The sequence below is a fragment of the Dermochelys coriacea genome, chromosome 1 (assembly GCF_009764565.3).
Source record: "Dermochelys coriacea isolate rDerCor1 chromosome 1, rDerCor1.pri.v4, whole genome shotgun sequence".
NCBI classification, from domain to species: domain Eukaryota; kingdom Metazoa; phylum Chordata; order Testudines; family Dermochelyidae; genus Dermochelys; species Dermochelys coriacea.
This window is the reverse complement of record NC_050068.2, coordinates 82,967,073-82,987,359: the sequence shown is the minus strand read 5'-3', so window position 1 is coordinate 82,987,359 and position 20,287 is coordinate 82,967,073. Positions and strand designations below refer to the sequence as shown.

Below are 20,287 nucleotides of genomic sequence, written 5' to 3'. Positions count from 1 at the left end.
ACTGAGAATCAAGACTCCTGGGTTCTATTCTCGACTGTTCCTGATTTACTGTATGACCTCAGCCAAGTCATGTAGCTGCTCTGTACTTTCCTTTAGCCCTCTATAGAACAAGTAAAATACTTAATGTGAAAGGGGTATTATGAGCTGTAGGCATTCATCTCATGACACCACCTTGAAAAGTGTATAGATGCAATTGTGAACCCAGCTGCATGTCTGTACCAAGGAGTAAGAATGTGTAAGGAGCCCCCTGTGTGAGCTACTCACAATGCCAGACCCTACATGGTGGGGAGAGGTGTGCAGGGAGGGGACATGTAGGAACAGGAGAAGGGCTAGTGTGGCTTGCTGTCCCCAAGGAGCAAGGGGTAATGTTTCAAAGTAACAGTTTACTCCCTGCTCTGCTCCAGGGTAGAGGGGGTTGAAAAAATGAAAAATAATTTTTGCAAAAAAATATTTGAAGTTGTTTTTCCCTAAAGTGTTTGAAATAGATGAGGGCCGGATTAAGGTAAAGGTGCTACAGGTTCACACCTAGGTCTCCATCTCCTGGAGTCACATGACTGTGAGAATCTCAGTTATCCTTTACAAAACAAAAGTAAGGTTCTAGCCCTCATTGTTGAGAAAAAAAAAACTTGATACTAAGATTCGACTGCAACTGATGCAGTGACATCTAAGTCTTCATTCAACCTGAAATAATAGCTCTGATATGTGAACTGCCTCATGCATCTCTTACTGTAGCCAAGGATAAAAGATAGCAGGTATATTTAGGAGATAGAGGTGAGATACAAGTATTAATTAATGTTGTAATACAGGGTCTACAGGCCTCAGGTTTCTAAGATATCTAGCCTAGCCACATTAGGCCTTAGAATAAGTTAGCTATATTATAAAGGTAAGTTAGCATAAGTAAGTTAATAATAAACTTGCTGAGCTTGTTTCTATGTTTGTGATATGCTGATGTTTTGAAAATAACTGCTGAGTTTGGATAATAATTTCTTTGAGAGATCAGTAGACACCATAAGATAACCATTGGTAGCCAAGGTAAAATGTTAGAGACTTCCTTAAGGCAACTGCTTGTTACTACGGTGATAAGGTAACATAAATGATTCAATGACTTTTGATCTATTCAGATCCATAATTTACTCTATGGATTCTTTAGAACCACCATGCTGCGTATCCAGGCAGTGTTGGAATCTTTCACTACAAAGATTCCCCTCCCTTACTGATTCTCAAATTCCCTGTTGACTGGATCATCCAGCACTGCGGGGATTTTCCTCTGTGTTAAGTACACCAGCTCAGCTAGTGGATCTGCTTCTGACCAGAGTTCACCTTCCAGACAGCGGGCACCCTTGAAAACATCTCCAGGCTTTTTTAAGATTGTCTCTATAGTTCCTGGGACTAATTCTTTACCTTCCTGTACTGTGCTTATGAAATTCTGATTCTGTACCCTGACCAGATCCATTGCCTCAATAACTGTATTCCCCTAAATGGGTTGCTGGCAGTTTCCATCCACTACCAGAGTGTTTATTTGGTATTTTGGTTTGTTTGTTTTTCTGAGTTTGTTAATATGAGATTCCATTTTCCTACTGACTTCATTGTGCTCCCATTGTACATTACCAGAGAGCAGCTGACATGTATAATGGTCTCTCTGAATCCAGTTCATCGGGACTGTCTTGCTGAAATCCGACAAAGAAGTTTCCTACTGAGATTGTTGCATACATTAAAGTTAAAATAGTGCCTCATTGCTCTCCTACCCCAAGTGTCTGAACCCGGTATGTGCATGGACTTGGTTAGAGTTATGATACATTTTCAAGCTTTCTCCACAACCATGAGGGCTAGTTTTGTTTTTGTTTTTTTTGGGGGGGGGGTTGTTTTTGTTTTTTTTAATGAAAGCTGAGATTGTCACATATGGGTGCCTTTAAGAAACCATCAAATATCACCAGACTTGCAATAAAATTGTGAGCATTGACAACACTGCAGATCTCCAAAATTACATCTGGCCACCAAAATCCATGATCCTGGCATAAAGGGGTCTGTCCTGTCCACATCAGATTGGTTCTTTGTGAAAAACTTGTATCACACCACAGTTTCCTTAGGCTTAGGCCTAGATTTCCTTACATACCCACTAATGCTGAGGCAGAGGAAAGCATCAGATTAGCAGACTTCTCTGCACTGCTCCTCAATGAGATAAAAGCTTTACTTTCCTGCTTCCCCTCTGCTTGACAAGATCTTCGTACAGCTCAGACTCCTGCTTCCATCAAGTCGATGCTTGGGCTAGATTCCTTTCTGCAAACTCTAATGGTTCCTGAGGGCATCAGGCCACACAGTTCATGCTTCTACTTGCTACACTCTGGAACTTCTTAGAGAAAAATCATAGCCACCGTGTTTCATTAGCAATAAATGATGCAGCAAGTAGACAGAATTTCACAAAAAAGATTACTGAGCATGCTGAGATGCCAGTGTTACATGCCAAGAGGCCTGTGTTTGGTAACTGTCTGATCTTAGTTTGAATTCCTGAATCCCTGGTGTTACACCACTCTAGGTCCCCCCTGAAACTTGACCCTCTTCTCCTGTCCAGACCATACCCTCTGGTTGTCAAATTCTAATATATTTTTACAAAATTCAGCAAGCCAAATGTCCATTTTAGTCCTCAAAAAAAAAATAATATAGGAGAATGAGGTTCACAATACATTTTGGACAAGTCCAAACTGCGAGTGCTGAATTTCACTAAGGTCTTTTCCCCTCCTCTAAAGAGGGTGAGAATAGAGTAACGAGTAGTCTTCTTTTTTACGGGGATGTTGGGGGTTGAGAGTGAAGAAAGGGGTGAAAAGAGGAGGATTATGCCACAAGCTCTCACAGAGGTCTCAGTTTAAATATCTTTTCTAAAAACATTAATTAATGATCTAAAGTGGATGAGGAATGGGACAACATGCCTGTGCTATGCAACTTCCTTATTTATATCTTTTTGGACTGAAATTTGCAATAAATGTGTCTCATTTTTTGTTTGCTTTTGTTTTCGTTAGAGTAAATGTTCAGCATTTTGTGTCATGATGAGAATTTTAATGAATGTGAAAGAAAAGCATTCGTGTAGGGTAATGTCCAGTATATGAATCAGGTAGGTACGTGTATTCATTAGCACTGATTACTAACACTCTTTCATGCTATTGTACACCATAATGTGGGTCAATCAGATGCACCACAAAAAGACTTACAAAAGAGCGACTGACACTTTTTTCGTGTTCACTTCCAACTCTGGATTGATCCAACGTTTGTTCACAAGAGTGCTGGCGTTGTCTTAGGCAGAACACCAGAGTCTCCACTCTCTCTGTTTTTCACAAGTGCAGACCTCTTGAGGGGTTTAGAAATGTAAGTGCCCAGAAGGAACGGGTCCTGAAAAGAGTCTGTTCTAAACAGCAACCTTTACACATGTCACTAAAGATGGAATGTTTGTGTCTAGCCATGAGGAATTAACTACTTCCCGTTGCAGCCTGGCAAGTTCATAGATAAAGTAGCAGCTAATTTCTTTTCTTTTTTTTTTTTTTTTCTTTCAGGACACTAATGTCCACAACACGTACCCAGTGTTTATGAATGCAGCTTATTTTATATCAGATCCAGGAAATTAGAGAAATTCCTGGAACTGCAGAAAAATGATATTTAAGTCAAAGCAGTTATTAGCAGCAGCAGAAACACAATTTAAGAGATGGAGAGCATTGTAACTTACATAAGGGGCCAAAGTTGTCCCTGATGTAACTCCACTGAGCTCAGTGAGTTTATGCCAGTGATAAATTTGGTACTATACCTTTTCTAAAGAAAAACTGAATGTGTCTTTTCATGAGGCCTGTTTTGTTTGTGCCCAGTGTTTCTGTGACATTTGTAAAATGTAATGGTTACTTTGTTCTTTAAATTTCTTAGTTTAAATTGCCCTAGAAGGATAAACCAGTAATGTATTTTAATGTTAAAAACAGAAGTTTAAATAAATAAATGAACACACAGCTATAGTCAATGAAAGGGACCTATGAATACACTTAATAAATTACACTTTTACCTCTGGAAATTAGTTTTTAAACAATGTGCCTTGACTTTGCTCAAACTGGGGGGCGTAGGTTGCGATGTCATACTCAGGAATGCTAGTTTTATGCTCAATATTGGAGGCCATACCATCTTTCTTTCACTTATGTTTTTAAGACTCTATTGATCACAGCTGCCTATCACAAAAAAAAACAACCCAAAACAAGAAACCACACACACAACCAACCCTGCAGCAAAAAGTTATGAAGTTCAATATGTTCCAAGTACATTTGGAATCAGTAATCACATGCAGCTCTTGCTACCTTGAACAGACCTGTCTACTTGTATGTACACAGAGTGAAAATTCTCCGTTTTCCTTTCATATAACCCTTAGAATTTATAATATAGCATGCTGGATCAGACAATGTTCCACCATCCTGTTTTCATCAGTGGCCAGTACCTGAAGAATCAAGAGGTTGACCATACCTACAAAGTAGGTATCAGTTATGCAGTATAGTATGTTAGGAAAGGCAATTCCTTCCCGACCACCACAGGAGGCCATTTTATAATTTGACACGAGATAGGATTATTCATTAATCCTAGCTCTCATTGCTGAAAATGTTCATACTTATCAGTTTTCATGTAGTCCTCACTCGGGAAAACTCCCAATTAATTTCAATGGGAGTTTTCCTAACTAAACCCAAGTGAAAATAGAACAAGGACCTTAGGATTTGGGCCTTTTTTATAAGTGGTTGTTAAAGTATGCAGTCCTGTTTAGAATCTAACTACAGTAGTTGACTTGACTTTCGGCAGCAGTGAATTCCATAGGTCAACTATGTACTCTTCTTTCTAGCTGAATAATCCTATGCCCATATCCTGCAATCTTTTGAGGTAAAAATCCCATCAATAGGTGTTTTGCTGTATTATTAGTACTGAAGGATTAATCCTCTAGTCTATCCAAAATCTTATCCCATGTAATATTGCCACACCGTTCTTCCATCTTCCTTGCAATTTTTTTTTCTATTTCAGTCTTTATTGTACCTTTAAGGTGAAATTACCTATATTAGCTGAAGTTCTCCAGATGAGGGAGTACTATTTTCCATATATCATTATAATAATTTCTGAATTATTTTCTATCCCTTTGTAATACACTTAGTCATCCTATTTCCTTTGTTGCCTGATCAGTGGGTAGCACCAATTTACTTAATTAAATATCCAAATAGCTCCTAAGTGTTATTCCTCAGTTGATTCTGCAAGGTCAGGGCCTTTCAGCATGTAGGAAAAGATCAGACTAGAATTTTGACAATGAACCCAGGATAATTTGAATCAGTTGTTTGATACCTGAAAACAAAATTAGCGTAGCAAGTGGTAGAAAGAGAAAGAAAGCATCTTCTTATTTTGTAGGGATGAATGAACAAGTTCAAGTAAAATGACCAAATGGACCAGATTCTCAAACCAAAAACTGTTTTCTAGAAGGTTCTAGACTGATTTCTAGAAATCAGAAGAGAGATTTGTATGAGATTCAGAGAAGCATTCAAACTTCTGATTCCACATACAAAATGAACCACAGCTCAGAACCTTCGGAAATTTACCTTTCACTGCCACTTAGGCTTTGGATCAGGTCCTAGATGAACAGCTTGACAGTCCAGTGCAAAGGAAGATAAATAGCCAAATTCATTCATTCTATTTGCATAGAAACAGCTATCCCTGTGTTTGAAGGTGTCTAAACTGGGATTCCAGTGATGACATTGTAAATAGCACTCAGGTATTTTTCTACTGTCAGCTAGGGCTGGGCGGGGCTGGCAGGATGTATGTCATTTGTCCAGCAGACTGAGTGCTAACATGGTTTGTCTACCCCCTGCTCCCTCCCACCCCCAGCAAAGCCAGATGCATTACTTTATATACATCACAGACACATGCACCCATTGTGGAACTAGGATAGCATTTTATGGGCTGCTAGAAAGATATTGCCTGGCTCTGGTTGTTACTGCTAACTCAGTCTTGCTGCAATGCATTGTTGGCTAACAATGGGTAAACTACCACCTCCTTTCTTCACACATAACAGTAGTAGACCAGTGCTCTTCAATCACATCAGGCCAGGGGATCTGGAGGGAGATCAGAAGGGGAAGGAAGTGTGTCAATCCACCTGTAATGGGGGCCTAGCTGGTCAGGAAGGGGTGTGCTCAGGCAGGAAGGGGTGGAGCTAGGGAGTAACCATATTCTGCGGTATGGCCCACTCCAAACCACACAGATATATGTGACCAAGTGAAAGCTGCTCCAAGCCAAATTAACTCCTTCATTGCTCCCTCTGCACTTTGCGATGCACAGAGGTAGGGACAAGATGGCAATAACAGTACAGATCTCTAGGATGGAGAAGGAGGCCCCAGAGGTGATTATGAATAAGGCTATCTTTATGTCACGGAGGTCACAAGTCACAGAATCTGTGACTTCCAGAGACCTCTGTGACATTTTCTGCTTCAGCCTCAGGGGCTAAAGGATTGGAGCTGACAGCCAGCGGGGGCCACAGCAGGGTTCCAGTGACAGCCTCCTGCGGGGGCCCCCTGCAGGGTTCCAGCAATGGGCGACAGCCTTGAGGAGGTGGGAGACTCAGGTGAGTGTATGGGGGTGTCCCATTTTCTCTACAGGCAGAAGGGGAACCCCACAGCTTCCAGCCACAATGGTGGTGGGGAAAACCATGGAGCCACAGCAGCCTTGAATGCTGGATCACCCGACTCCTCATTTTGTCTCAGTTACTTTTAATAAAAGTCAAGGGACAGGTCACAGCTTCCATGAATTTTTGTTTATTGCCTGTGACCTGTCCGTGACTTTTACTAAAAATAACCATGACAAAATCGTAGCCTTATTTATGGAGGATGAATGATTTAGAGTGTCCAGATTCTCCAGTGTTGGAACAGATTCTGGGGCTTCCTGCTTGCCCTGTCCACAGCCCTCCAAGGCACACTTGCCTGAAAGAGGAAACGCCATTTCCTAACCTTGACAATTTTCCTTCACACCCTGCCATACTCCTGCAGTTTTTAGAGATGGATATTCAGGTTTTTCATCAGGAGGCACAGTATGACCCCACATTCTATTATTTTGAAATTAATTCAGCAGAAAGCACACCCTGTATATACAAAAGTACCTTGAAAAATGTCACTTGACCTTTAGTTCAAGACAAAGTGGTTGGTTTTCTTGGGAGGTGTGTGCACATGTTTTGCTTTTGATGGTGAGCAGTAAAATATTGATCCTGACGGGTGGCATTTTACATCCTCTTTGCCTTCACCATGCCCTAATGTAATTGACTACACACACTGCTAAAGAGAATATGGCCCAATATGCTATTCCCTTCCTCTACCTGTCTATACCTATTCTACCTGTCTGTCTGGCATTGGACAGAACTCCTTGGAGCAGAGACTCTCTCTTCTGGAGTGTCTAGAAAGCACTCCACACATTATAGATGCTACCTTAAACAGCAGCATTTCTTTCATGCTAATCATCATCACCTGTCCTCTGGTGTCCATGTCTTGTTGTGGTGGGACAGCTTGCGTGCTCTAACGATCCCCAGAGTCTGTGTCAGTGGGGGCTTTTTGCTCCTGGTAGATTCAATCATGCCGGATTGGTCTGCGGGGGAGAGGCCAGACAAAACAGATGCCCTGGTCCTCCAGGTTGGGGGTCAGGTACAGGGCTAACAACTCTGTCCCGTAAAAAACAAAATATTACGGAAACAGCGATGGAGAAATCGACCATTACTGTGTGTGTGATGGCCTTCAGGAATCAATGACCCATATGACTGCCAGTGGTGAAAACCGAAAGAAAGCCACTGGCATGAAGACTGAAGTGCTCAACACCAAGACAAAAAAACAAACTTGGTTTTTGGAACATACGGACATGTATGAAACAGGGAAGCTAGCTCAGGTCACAGCAGAGATGAGATGCTACAGCTTACACATCCTGGGTGTCAGCAAGAGCAGATGGCTAGGTTCAGGAAGATTAACAACAGCCTTGGGAGAAACTTTGCTGTATTCTTTTGAAGGAAGGAGTGGAGCATTCCCTGCTTGAATGGAAGTCTATCAGCAGCAGACTTATGAGAGCCAGACTGAAAGGGAAATACAATAATATCACACTGATCCAGTGCTATGCTCTGACAAATGATAGTGACGAAGTAGTAAAGGACAAATTCTACCTTATATTACAGGCGGAGCTAGAGAGAATACCACAAACCTGACTTAACTATTATCATGGGAGACCTGAATTCCAAGGTCGGTAAATACAACACAAGCAACGACAGAGCAATGGGAAGACATGAATGTGGCATCATGAATGAAAATGGAGAGAGGCTTGTTGATTTCTGTAATATGAATGACCTAGTCATCGGCAGAACCCTATTTCAACATCATGAAATTCACAAGCTTACATGTTCTCCAAATGGCAGAGATGAGAACCAGATTGACCATATGATGACCAATGGCAAATGGTGACGGTCACTGACTGGGGTGCAGATGTTGGCAATGACCACCACCTTGTAACAGCCTCCATCCAGCTAAAACTGAGAAGTGTAGGTTCACCAAACAAGGGACATAGATGTTATGACATTGACAAGCTAAAGTCCCCTGAAATACAGAAAGCCTTTGTTCTGCAGTTAAAGAACAGGATTTAGGCACTTGCAGACCTTGATGAAGAGGAGGGAAATGCAGATGAGGAGATCAACAAGAAGTGGAACAAAGTAACAACAATTTATAAACAGAGCAGTGAAGCCCGTCTAGGCTACAGGCAGAAGAAAAGGAAGGAGTGAACTACACCCAGCACATGGAACGCCATAAAAACCACAGAGCTCTGAAGAAAAAATGTTTTAGACACAAAATCCCAGAAGCTAAAGGACAAACACCATGAGTAGTATAGCAATGAATTCTGGGAGAGCAAACGCCTTGAGAGCGGACAAATGACATTATATTGATTATCTGGCAACATGAGGAGAGCATGCAGCTGCTCGTGGTGAACAATGAACTATCTACAAAATGACACAGCATATCAGAGGTAAATGGCAGACACCAACAAACAGGGACAAACAAGGCCACCTACTAACAACAGGAAAAGAACAAGAAATGCCCTGGACAAAGCATTTCAAAGAATTGCTAAACAGAGAGCCACCTAAAGAGCAAGCAAACATCCAGAAGGCAGAAGAAGATCTTGATACCAACACGGACCCTCCTCCCCTCCTCCACCCCCTACTAAGGAAGACATCATTCAAACCATCAAATCCTTAAAAAATGGGAAAGATCCTGGCAAGGATAACTTGAATGCAGAATTGTTCAAGGTAAATCCTGAGTTAAGAGCATGTACCCTGGCCCCTCTATTTACATCAGTATGGGAAAAGGAAAAAGTGCCAGATGAGTGGATCAATGGGGCTATAGTGAAGATACCAAAGAAAGGAACTCCATGATTGTAATAAGCATGGTATCACACTTTTATCTGTACCAAGCAAAGTATTGTATATGATCATAGTCCAGCATATATCAGAGGCAATAGATAGCATTCTCAGAAAAGAGCAAGCCGGTTTTTGGAGAGGGCATGGGTGCACAGACTAGACCTTCACTCTATGAAACATAATAGAACAATGCTTAGAATGCATTCTACTTAAACTCTACATAAACTTCATAGACTTTGAGAAGGCTTTTGACAGCATTCACAGGACCAGCCTATGGCGCACTCTGTGGGCATATGGAATCCCTCTCCGTGTAATCAACATCATCAAAAGCTTTTATGTCAACTTTACATGCAGTGTTGATCACAGTGAGCTCAGTTTTGAATCAAAACAGGAGTACATCAGGGGTGTGTCATGTCTGCAATCCTCTTCAACATTGCCATCGACTGGGTAATGCAGCATATAATAGAAGACATGCCAAGAGGCATTAAATGGACACTTCTCATCCCTTGAAGACCTGTACTTTGCAAGTGATCTTGCTCTCCTATCACATACCCAACACCATATACAAGAAAAAAATAACTCAACTCAATGCATTCAGCCAGCAAATTGTACTGAAAAATCAACTGCAATAAGACAGATATCATGACTGTTAATATTGTCTCACCATCATCAGTACGGATAGAGGATTATGTTCTCACCAACACAGAAACATTCACATACTTGGGCAGCACCATCAGCCAGGACGGTGGAACAAGCCAGGACAACTGGATAAGAATCAATAAAGCCAGGAACACCTTCAGGAACTTAATCGTCATAATCATCAAAATACAACACCAAAACAAAACTCAAGATTTATAAAGCTGTGTACTTTCAACATTACTTTATAGTGCAGAATACTGGGGAATGAGAAAGTATGACACGTCCAAAATGTCTTCATTCCATACAACCTGCCTCAAAAAAATCCTCTATCTTTTGGCCTAGAACAATCTCAAACCAAGATCTATTGACACAGTGCAGCCAAGAGGATATGAGCACCATCATTGCCAGCAGGAGTTGGAAATGGATTGGCCATGTGCTTTGGATGGAAACTGAGTCCATCACCAGGGTAGCAATAAGATGGACACCTGAAGGCAAGTGAAAACAAGGCCGCCTGAAAACAACATGGCAAAGAGCTGTGGAAGCCGAGCTGAAAAACCTGGGGCACAGCTGGGGAACATTGAAAGACTTGCCAGAAACAGACAGGAGTGGAGAAGCTTCTTCGCTGCTCTAAACACAACAGGCGTAATGGTACCATGATGATGATGATGAATCATCACAACAAAGGGAGATTTAAGGAGAGATTATGTGCTTGGGCTGCTAAATGTTCATGACAATTTTCCAAGCCAGAAACATCTAGTGATTGTCAATTTCTGGGAAGTTTGCTATCTGGTCAGCTATTAAATATTAATAGAATATATTGCCTGGACCAGTCCACACAAGAGATCCACTTCCTGGACACTACGGTGCTAATAAGCGATGGTCACATAAACACCACCCTATATCGAAAACCTACTGACCGCTATTCCTACCTACATGCCTCTAGCTTTCATCCAGATCATACCACTCGATCCATTGTCTACAGCCAAGCGCTACGATATAACCGCATTTGCTCCAACCCCTCAGACAGAGACAAACACCTACAAGATCTCTATCATGCATTCCTACAACTACAATACCCACCTGCTGAAGTGAAGAAACAGATTGACAGAGCCAGAAGAATACCCAGAAGTCACCTACTACAGGACAGGCCCAACAAAGAAAACAACAGAACGCCACTAGCCATCACCTTCAGCCCCCATCTAAAACCTCTCCAACGCATCATCAAGGATCTACAACCTATCCTGAAGGACGAGCCATCACTCTCTCAGATCTTGGGAGACAGACCAGTCCTTGCTTACAGACAGCCCCCCAATCTGAAGCAAATACTCACCAGCAACCACACACCACACAACAGAACCACTAACCCAGGAACCTATCCTTGCAACAAAGCCCATTGCCAACTCTGTCCACATATCTATTCAGGGGATACCATCATAGGGCCTAATCACATCAGCCACACTATCAGAGGCTCGTTCACCTGCGCATCTACCAATGTGATATATGCCATCATGTGCCAGCAATGCCCCTCTGCCATGTACATTGGCCAAACTGGACAGTCTCTACGTAAAAGAATGAATGGACACAAATCAGACGTCAAGAATTATAACATTCAAAAACCAGTTGGAGAACACTTCAATCTCTCTGGTCACTCGATCACAGACCTAAGAGTGGCTATACTTCAACAAAAAAGCTTCAAAAACAGACTCCAACGAGAGACTGCTGAATTGGAATTAATTTGCAAACTGGATACAATTAACTTAGGCTTGAATAGAGACTGGGAATGGATGAGTCATTACACAAAGTAAAACTATTTCCCCATGGTATTTCTCCCTCCCACCCCACCCCCCACTGTTCCTCTGATATTCTTGTTAACTGCTGGAATTAGCCTACCTGCTTGTCACCATGAAAGGTTTTCCTCCTTCCCCCCCCTGCTGTTGGTGATGGCTTATCTTAAGTGATCACTCTCCTTACAGTGTGTATGATAAACCCATTGTTTCATGTTCTCTGTGTGTGTGTATATAAATCTCTCCTCTGTTTTTTCCACCAAATGCATCCGATGAAGTGAGCTGTAGCTCATGAAAGCTTATGCTCTAATAAATTTGTTAGTCTCTAAGGTGCCACAAGTACTCCTTTTCTTTTTGCGAATACAGACTAACACGGCTGCTACTCTGAAACCTATAATAGAATATATGTTACTGTTACAGGAATCTGAACAAAAAACCAGAAAGAAGTGTAAACTGACATACATATGGTTGTCTTTTGAAACCATGAGAATGTGTACTTGACCCAAATTCTTTGACTAAATAGCAAGGCAATTTTGACTATAGGAAGTAATTTCTTTGTAAAATGTTGGAGTCTTTCCTAGAGGGTAATTTTTTTTTTCTAGAAGAGGAAATGTCAAGAACAGAACACTATTTACTTATTTAAATGATGCAGCCTGCATAAATTTTAATTAGAGTTCATTGCTCACAAAAAATGTCTTCTCTGTGCAGCAGTTAAAAATTCAGTCATATAAACTAGAAAATTAGAGGTTCCCTTTTGCTTAGGTACAGATGACCACAATTGCAGACCATGTAAACATTTCCAGTGTGTAACTTTCCTGTGCGAACCAAACTTCTGTTATTTCCAGCTTTCCCAAGAGATGCCTGTAAGATAGTGTAAAAAAATTGAGGATGTCATGGCAACTTTAATATATTTGTAAAGGATGGAAAGTAGTAGTAGCAGTAAAGTGGAGTGGTATCCTTTAGATTCATTGCTAAACAGAGGGATGGATGGAGTGGTGATTTTAAAAAAGGAGGCTATGAATATATTAAATATGTGTATTCCATAGGCATCACTGAACTGTGCTTTGTATGGCCTCAATTCAGGAAAGCATCTCTATTCAGGACAGCATTTAAGCACTTGCTTAATTTATAGTGCATGCTTAAGTCCCATGGAAGTCAATGGGACTTAAGCACATGCTTAAGTTAAACATGTGATTAAGTGCTGTCCTGCATAGGGACAGACTTAAATACACTCTAAGTGTTTTCCTGAATCAGGGCCTGTGTGAGGTTAAAATGAGTCATGAGGCCTAATCCTGAATTCTTTGTGCACCCAAAGCTTCTACTTAATGTGTTACCTATTAAGATGATACTCTGCAGATGCCAGCCTGTTATTTTTCTGTAATCATTCACATTTCAAATGCTATCCAGGTGTTGCTCAGATGGCCCAGAAAGAAAGCATTATGTGATTGTTTTGTTACACTCCATTAAGCTTTCTTTCTGAGCCAATCAGAAGTGATGTGTGTGGGCTTCATATCTGGTGTTCTTAAATCCCACCAATTAATATGCAGACTCAGACTTTCTATTTAGAATATTTTATACAAAGAACAAAAGAACGCCACTACACAAAAAGCATAAGAACCTGTTTCTACTGTGTGCTATTCCATCCTCTCTTATCTAGCCACTTTATCCACATGGATTCCTTCCAGAAGATAAATCTTTCAATCAGGATTTCTTTATGAGCTGCAGACCTTGTCCTGTCAAGTCTACATCAAAATTTCAGGTGAATTTTCTTCTCTTGATTTTGTTAAGCTGTAAAAGGGCTTAAATAGCAAGAAACCTTATATGTCCTATTCATTCTAGTTAAACATTTTAAATATATTTTTTTCTCTACTCAGCACAAGTTAGCTTGTCTGATATTAAAGGTTTTATCCTAAAAATACAGTGAACCCCAGATTTTAGCTCTGTTTGACTGATACAAAACAGAGGCTAGGTTGGACTTTGTTAAGTGTATCCTGCTAATTTACTTATTTATCACACTAATGTAAGATGTAGCACAAACATGGATTTCTCAAGTGAGCTGTGCAAAATGATCATAGTGAACTTTGAACCCTCTTGAACCGAGCTTGTGTTAGAGGCTCATTATGTTTTGTGAGCACAGAAAGAAGTTTCCACAGTAGGGAAACTTCCTCTCCTCAGTCAGTCAGACTCCTTCCCTCCCTCAGCTAGCTTTACTCTGATGCCTCCAACAATTCCCCTCCCCTACTGCCAAACAAATAGTATTTCCTAGGGCTGAGAAAAAAATTGGAATTTCCATCCCATGGGAAATTCTGATATGTTAAAATTTGGGTTTGTCCTGAATTGGGATGAAAACTCAAATATTGAAGTTTTTCCATGGAATGAAACGTTTCAAAAAATTTCAGTTCAGAAATGGAGAAACAGTTTGTTTTGACGTTTGTGGCTCAACATGTTTCATTCATAGTCAGTCCAATATTAAACTGCATTGCCCAGGTCCACAAAGGTATTAAAGCGCCTAAGCCCCAGGTGGCTAAATCCCAGTTTTGGTTCCACTGCGGTCCACAGAGTTCCCCACGAACCCTGTAAGTGCCTAAACTCAACTGGGCACCTACGTTTTCAAAAAAAAAATTTTCACCTCTCCGATTGCACACTACTACCTCCCTCTAGGCATCTGGACACCTATTGCTCACCTAAGCCCTAGAGCAGTGGTTCTCAAACTGTGGGTCAGGGCCCCAAAGTGGGTCGCAACCCCATTTTAATGGGGTCACCAGGGCTGGCTTAGACTTGCTGGACCAGGGGCTGAAGCCAAAGCCCGAGCCCCACTGTCTGGGGCCGAAACCGGAGGGCTTCAGCCTTGGGCGGTAGGGCTGAGATTACAGGTCCCCTGCCTGGTGCTGAAGCCCTTGGGCTTTGCCCCCCCTCCAGGTCAGTGAGGCTTTGGCCCTCCCACCCATGGTGGCAGGGATCAGGTGGACTCAGGCTTCAGTCCCCCTTCCTGGGGTGGTGTAGTAATTTTTTTTTTTGTCAGAAGGGCATCGCGGTGCAATAAAGTTTGAGAACCCCTGCCCTAGAGGGATACAAGAACCAGTGGAAGATAGGTGTTTGGCTGCCTCAATTGTGGGCAGGGCCTACTGGTAGGGATATTAGATGGGTGGGATTTGAGTTACCCAGGAAAGAATTTTCTGTAGTATCTGGCTGGTGAATCTTGCCCATATGCTCAAAGTTTAGCTGATTGGCCATATTTGGGGTCGGAAAGGAATTTTCCTCCAGGGCAGACTGGAAGAGGCCCTGGAGGTTTTTCGCCTTCCTCTGTAGCATGGGGCCCGGGTCACTTGATGGAGGATTCTCTGCTCCTTGAAGTCTTTAAACCACGATTTGAGGACTTCAATAGCTCAGACATAGGTGAGATTTTTCGCAGGAGTGGGTGGGTGAGATTCTGTGGCCTGCGTTGTGCAGGAGGTCAGACTAGATGATCAGAATGGTCCCTTCTGGCCTTAGTAGCTGTGAATCTATGGTAGGCATGCTCGTAGGCCACCTGAGGGATCACGTCCCATTCAAAATCTGGCCAGAGGAAAAATATGTGATGCCACCTTAAAACTATGTGATGATGTCAAGAGATCAGAGCACTCAACGTGGATGTGGGAGACCAGGTTCAATTACCCCCTCTCTGTCAGAGAGGGAGAAAAGATCTGGGCAGTGGTCTGCCACCTCTCAGGAGAGCCTCCTCTAACCACTGAGTTATAGGATAGCCTGAGGTGGATCTTCCTCACTCTCTTCTGTTGAAACTGTTCCACTGTGGATAAATAATAAAAAAGCAGTCACATCCAGGGGACTGGCACCTGCCTGCAGCTTGGAGTTAGGTGTCTATTTCTGAGAGAAAGGTAGGATTTAGTACACCCATTTAGCATCTTTGGTTTGGCAGCTCCTGTCTAGTGTGCTGACTTTTGTGGACTGCATTCTTAGGTTCCTATCTCTCCCCATTCATTGTATATGGAGCCTAGGTGCCGGACTCAGGCTTTGTGGTTCATTGGGTTGTTTGTGTGATTTTCTAGGTGCCTAAAAGTAAGGTGCAGTGATTAGTGTTGCTACATTTAAATTCTTTTGTGGATTACACCCCATCTGCCAAAGGTTGCTGCTATGCCTCATGGAGTTGTATGTATGCTGCTGCATGCTCTCATTGTTCCCTATTGGCTGGGCTCCCTGGCTGGACTACATCTCCCACCCGACACCCATAGTCATGAAACTCCCATGGTGTACTCTGTGAGAGGGTCTGTGTTCAGGCTACATGCTGCCCCATGGGCGGAGTGGTTTGGCCAAGGAGTTGGCTTGGATGTCTGAATTTCACTGGATAGTCCCTTGCAGGTCTGAGTTTGTTAAACTCTGACCTGTAACTGTAACACAAAAGTGAAAGATTTGGTTTATGGCCAACCCCTATGAACCAAACTATGGATTAAGTTTGTAAGTACACTGTGTGGATCACACATCTCTGCTTCCCGGTGCTCTGATTTCATGGTTGGGGCAGGTGGTGTGGAGTTCACAACAGTCCTACAACTAGAAAAAAGGTAATGGGAAGAAAATTTTGATGTACTAATTTAGGAGTTATAAAATGGTAACAGTCATTTGGTTTGATATACTTGATAGTTTTGATTCAGAAATATTTTGTAACAGGGAAGAAATATTTGAAATGAAGCTGTATCCTACTTTATTATCAGAGCACAATTGAAAATGAGGAAGTTTACATATAAATACATCTGTTTGTTACAGCTAAAAACTGCAGTTTCATAAGTTCCATAGAATTTGGGACTTTGACCAAAGTTAATTCCTGTGCCACACACAACTGTGGGCATGTTTTGAGTGCAAATATACATCCTGGATATCTGAGCTTTTGCTTCACACAAAAATGTCAGGAATAAGTATATTAAAATGGCATATCTGTTGATAATAAACATTTTCCACAATTGAATTACTTAATTATGAAATGTTCATGTTATTAAAAATGGCATGCTTGATATAGTACTTACATTAAGCCACAGCAGAAGGATATTGAATCTTTGAAACATCTTACCAAATTATGTAAACATCACTTTATTTGCAGTGTACGGTCAAATATTTCCTATTAATGAAAGATTCCTTTACCAAATTCCCATAGTAAAGTAGTTTATAGTATTTTCTAAATGAACTGAGCAACATCAGACTTCAATGCAACAGTGTTACCTTGAACCCTTAGGAGATTTTTCATATTCCACCTGGGAGTTCATGTAAGAACTGCCCTTTTAACAATTATGTCTTTCTTAATATTTTAACAAGTTTACAGACCTCCTGGGGTGCTCAGTTACACTGAAGCTACTTCAAGCAAATGCACATGTAAAGTCTTAGCACTATTCAGAACAATTTGTTAATCTTTGCTGGGGAGAAATGAGGTCAGATGATAACCAGCAAAGAAAAGATTTGTGGTAACACAAACTGTATCTGTATGAAACAACAACTTCATTTCCCCTGACCCCTCATGTGTACATTTTCATATCCATCTCGTCTTTTGAAAATAGAATTTGGAGCCCAATCCTGTTCCCACTGAAGTCGATGTCAAAATTCTCAGCACCTTCACTGAAAGCAGGATCATTTTGTATTCATAGCTGATGTATGAAGGGACTCAAAACTACTAAGACACTAATTTTGACAAGACAAATATTCCATCAAAATGTGAAGGTTTTTCAAATAGATGCATGCATATTGTTTCTTACTTATCCTTTTGTTTGCCATAATTCACAAGGAAGATTTTTTAGCTTTAAAAATTAACAAAAATCTGATGGTCCTGACGTAGTATAGCTTCTAATACTAACAAATAGATAGGATGTATTTTTACTAAAGTTTTTTTTCCACTTAAAAATAATATTTTTACATCCCCATATGCGCCCATACATGTGCCACCATCAAATTCTGATCCAGTTAATCATTTTTTTTAGAGCTCCTTTAATCTCTTGCTTTCTGGCATCAGCATGTTTTCCATAACTGCAGCTTCTGACTTATATAAATGAAGGAGTGACATCTGTGGGAGTTTCATAGCCTTTTCATGGTCTTAATATGTTAGGCAAAGAGCTGCAAATCCCAAGAGCACAGAAATCACAAGGTGGACTTCATATTTTAAAAGACTGAGGGGGACTGATTTCAAAGTGATGAGGAAAGAAATAAAGACCTTCAGCCCCTATCTTAGAGAAAAAAAAACGACTTAGGTCCTAGGAATCACATAGGTGAGGCCTGATTCTCTGCTCCCTTGCACCTTCTGTAGTACATCTGTGCAAAGTAAATGTAAAATACATGTAAAACACTGTCACTCTGATTTTGCAGACAGTTTTTCACATACTTTACATTCCCTTGGTACTGGTGTATATGACCACCAGGAGGAAGAGATGGAGAATCAGGCTGAGGTTGTTTGAAATGTGTACAAGTGTGGCAAATCACACACAGTATGTGAAAATTTGTTTAGATTGCTATGACATGTTAAAAGTATCTATCCAAAGCTTGGTCTACACTAGTAACTTATGTCAGTATAACTACATTGCTCAGGGGTATGAAAAACATGCCCCCCGCCCCGCCCCGCCCCGAGCGACACAGTTATACTGACCTAACCCCTGGTGTAGACAGTGCTATGTTGACAGGAGGGCTTCTCCCATCGGAGTCAAATATGCCTGAAGAGGAAATAAAAAAGTTATCCCTCGTATCCAAGAAACTAAAATTGAAACTACCCCACTGCATTGACAAACATCTCCTTTCAGTATGTCCCTCCCAATCCAAAATCCTGGAAACAGAAATGGGCTTTGGAGTATTTAGCAAGGATCAGCAAATTTCAACTATTTTAGATCAAAGGTATGGACACAAATTCCAAAGTTCAGGGCTCCTCACTGAGAATACCCTGCCAGCAGAATTGTCTCTTTTAAACTTATGGGGTTCCATCAAGTATCTCTTGTGATTGCCATTGTGGTAACATAATATGGCCCAGGGATAGAGCCAGGTGCTGAGGCATCTAGGGTTTTATAAGTTAGAATCAACACCTTAAAATCAACCTAGAATCCAATAAGCAGCCAGGACAGACTGCAGAGCACTGCTGTCATACATACAGTTAAAATCAGAACTCCACTTAATAAGCGAGTCACCACCACAGTTGCATGAGGTTTTGTTTGCTTTTTTGGAGGGGAGATCTAAAACAAGGCCCCCCACCCTTCCAAAAAAGGTGTACCATTGAGCGGAGTCCAAGGGGAGGGCTGGGTTGGAGAGTGTGCCCACCCTGCACTCACCCCACAGTGGTGGCTCCGCTTCTGTACCAGGGGACTGGGCCCAATTCCCTGCTCCAAGCATTGCTACCTAGCATGCAGGATTGCAGCTCCACTCAGGTTTGGCCTGTCTACCCCTCTGTCATAATGGAGGGGCTGCCAGGCTAGATTTCAGTGAGTGCTGCTGGAACCCTGAACGGCAGGCCACAAAGCCACTATAACATGGCACAGACTCACCACCGCTGCGCTTCCTGCCGGCTTGCTCTGGGAATTAGCTCATTCAGCTGTGGAGTGCCCTCTGCATGTGGTGTCTTGCCCATTGTCTGATCGGCTGTGTTGTCTCCATCACCAGGAGACAGGTCACGCTCTGGACCATGGTGGCCTCTTCAGGACACTGTCCTCCAGCAGTGCCCACTACTCCATTCTTCCCCCTTCCAGGAGTATATCAGCAGTCCTAGTCCACACCTACCTTTGTAGCCAACTGCCACCCTGAAGTCTAGTCCCTTACCTCCAGGACAAGGTGCAGTCCATGTGCCACACTCCCTTGTGGCAAGGTGCAGTGCAAGGGGGGGGGGTCTCAAGGACCCTTGAGCAGCAGCCACTTGCTGCCTTCCTCCTCTCTCCATCATTGCTTGCCTTCCCTGGGCCACTTCCTGCAGCCCTAGCATCCACTCAGCCCTTATTTCAAGGCCTGTAGTCTAGCATGGTCGGTCGGCCAGCCGGCCGGCCGGCCAGCCAGCCGGCCGGCCAGCCAGCTCCTTCTACCAGGAGCCAATCCTCCACCCTTGCTGGTCCAGGAGAGACTAGTTTCTCTCCTGTGCTGCAGCCTTTATATAGGGCTCAGCCTGGCCTGATTGGCTGCCCACAGGCCCTTTCTGATTGGCTGCCCATCTGCGCAGCCTCTCTGGCCTACTTTAACCCATTTTCTCCTGGAGTGGGGCAGCCACCCCACTACAGCCACTTAGCTTGGGGCCCTTTCAAATGGGGGGTCCAGGGCAAACTGCTGCATTTGCCCACCTCCAGGAAACCCTGGCTACTACATACTATCTCAGCTTCAGTTTCAGAGTTGATTTAAGGTGTAACCCCTGTGACAGCGTGTGACCCTGCACTAGGATTGAAGGGATTAAAGAGCTGCTCTGGGCCCAGATAACCCCACCAGTCACTCCAGATGGAGGTGG

The 20,287-nt window shown here is 42.3% G+C and overlaps 1 long non-coding RNA gene across 1 annotated transcript; it reads left to right on the top strand.

Annotated features, from left to right (window-relative positions):
• The first annotated feature begins 390 nt into the window (after nt 1-390).
• LOC122457639 lies at nt 391-20,053 on the top strand. The gene is made up of 3 exons (XR_006277286.1): nt 391-405; nt 2,445-2,450; nt 19,865-20,053. It is a non-coding gene; the product is annotated as an uncharacterized LOC122457639 (long non-coding RNA).
• The last annotated feature ends 234 nt before the right edge of the window (nt 20,054-20,287 follow it).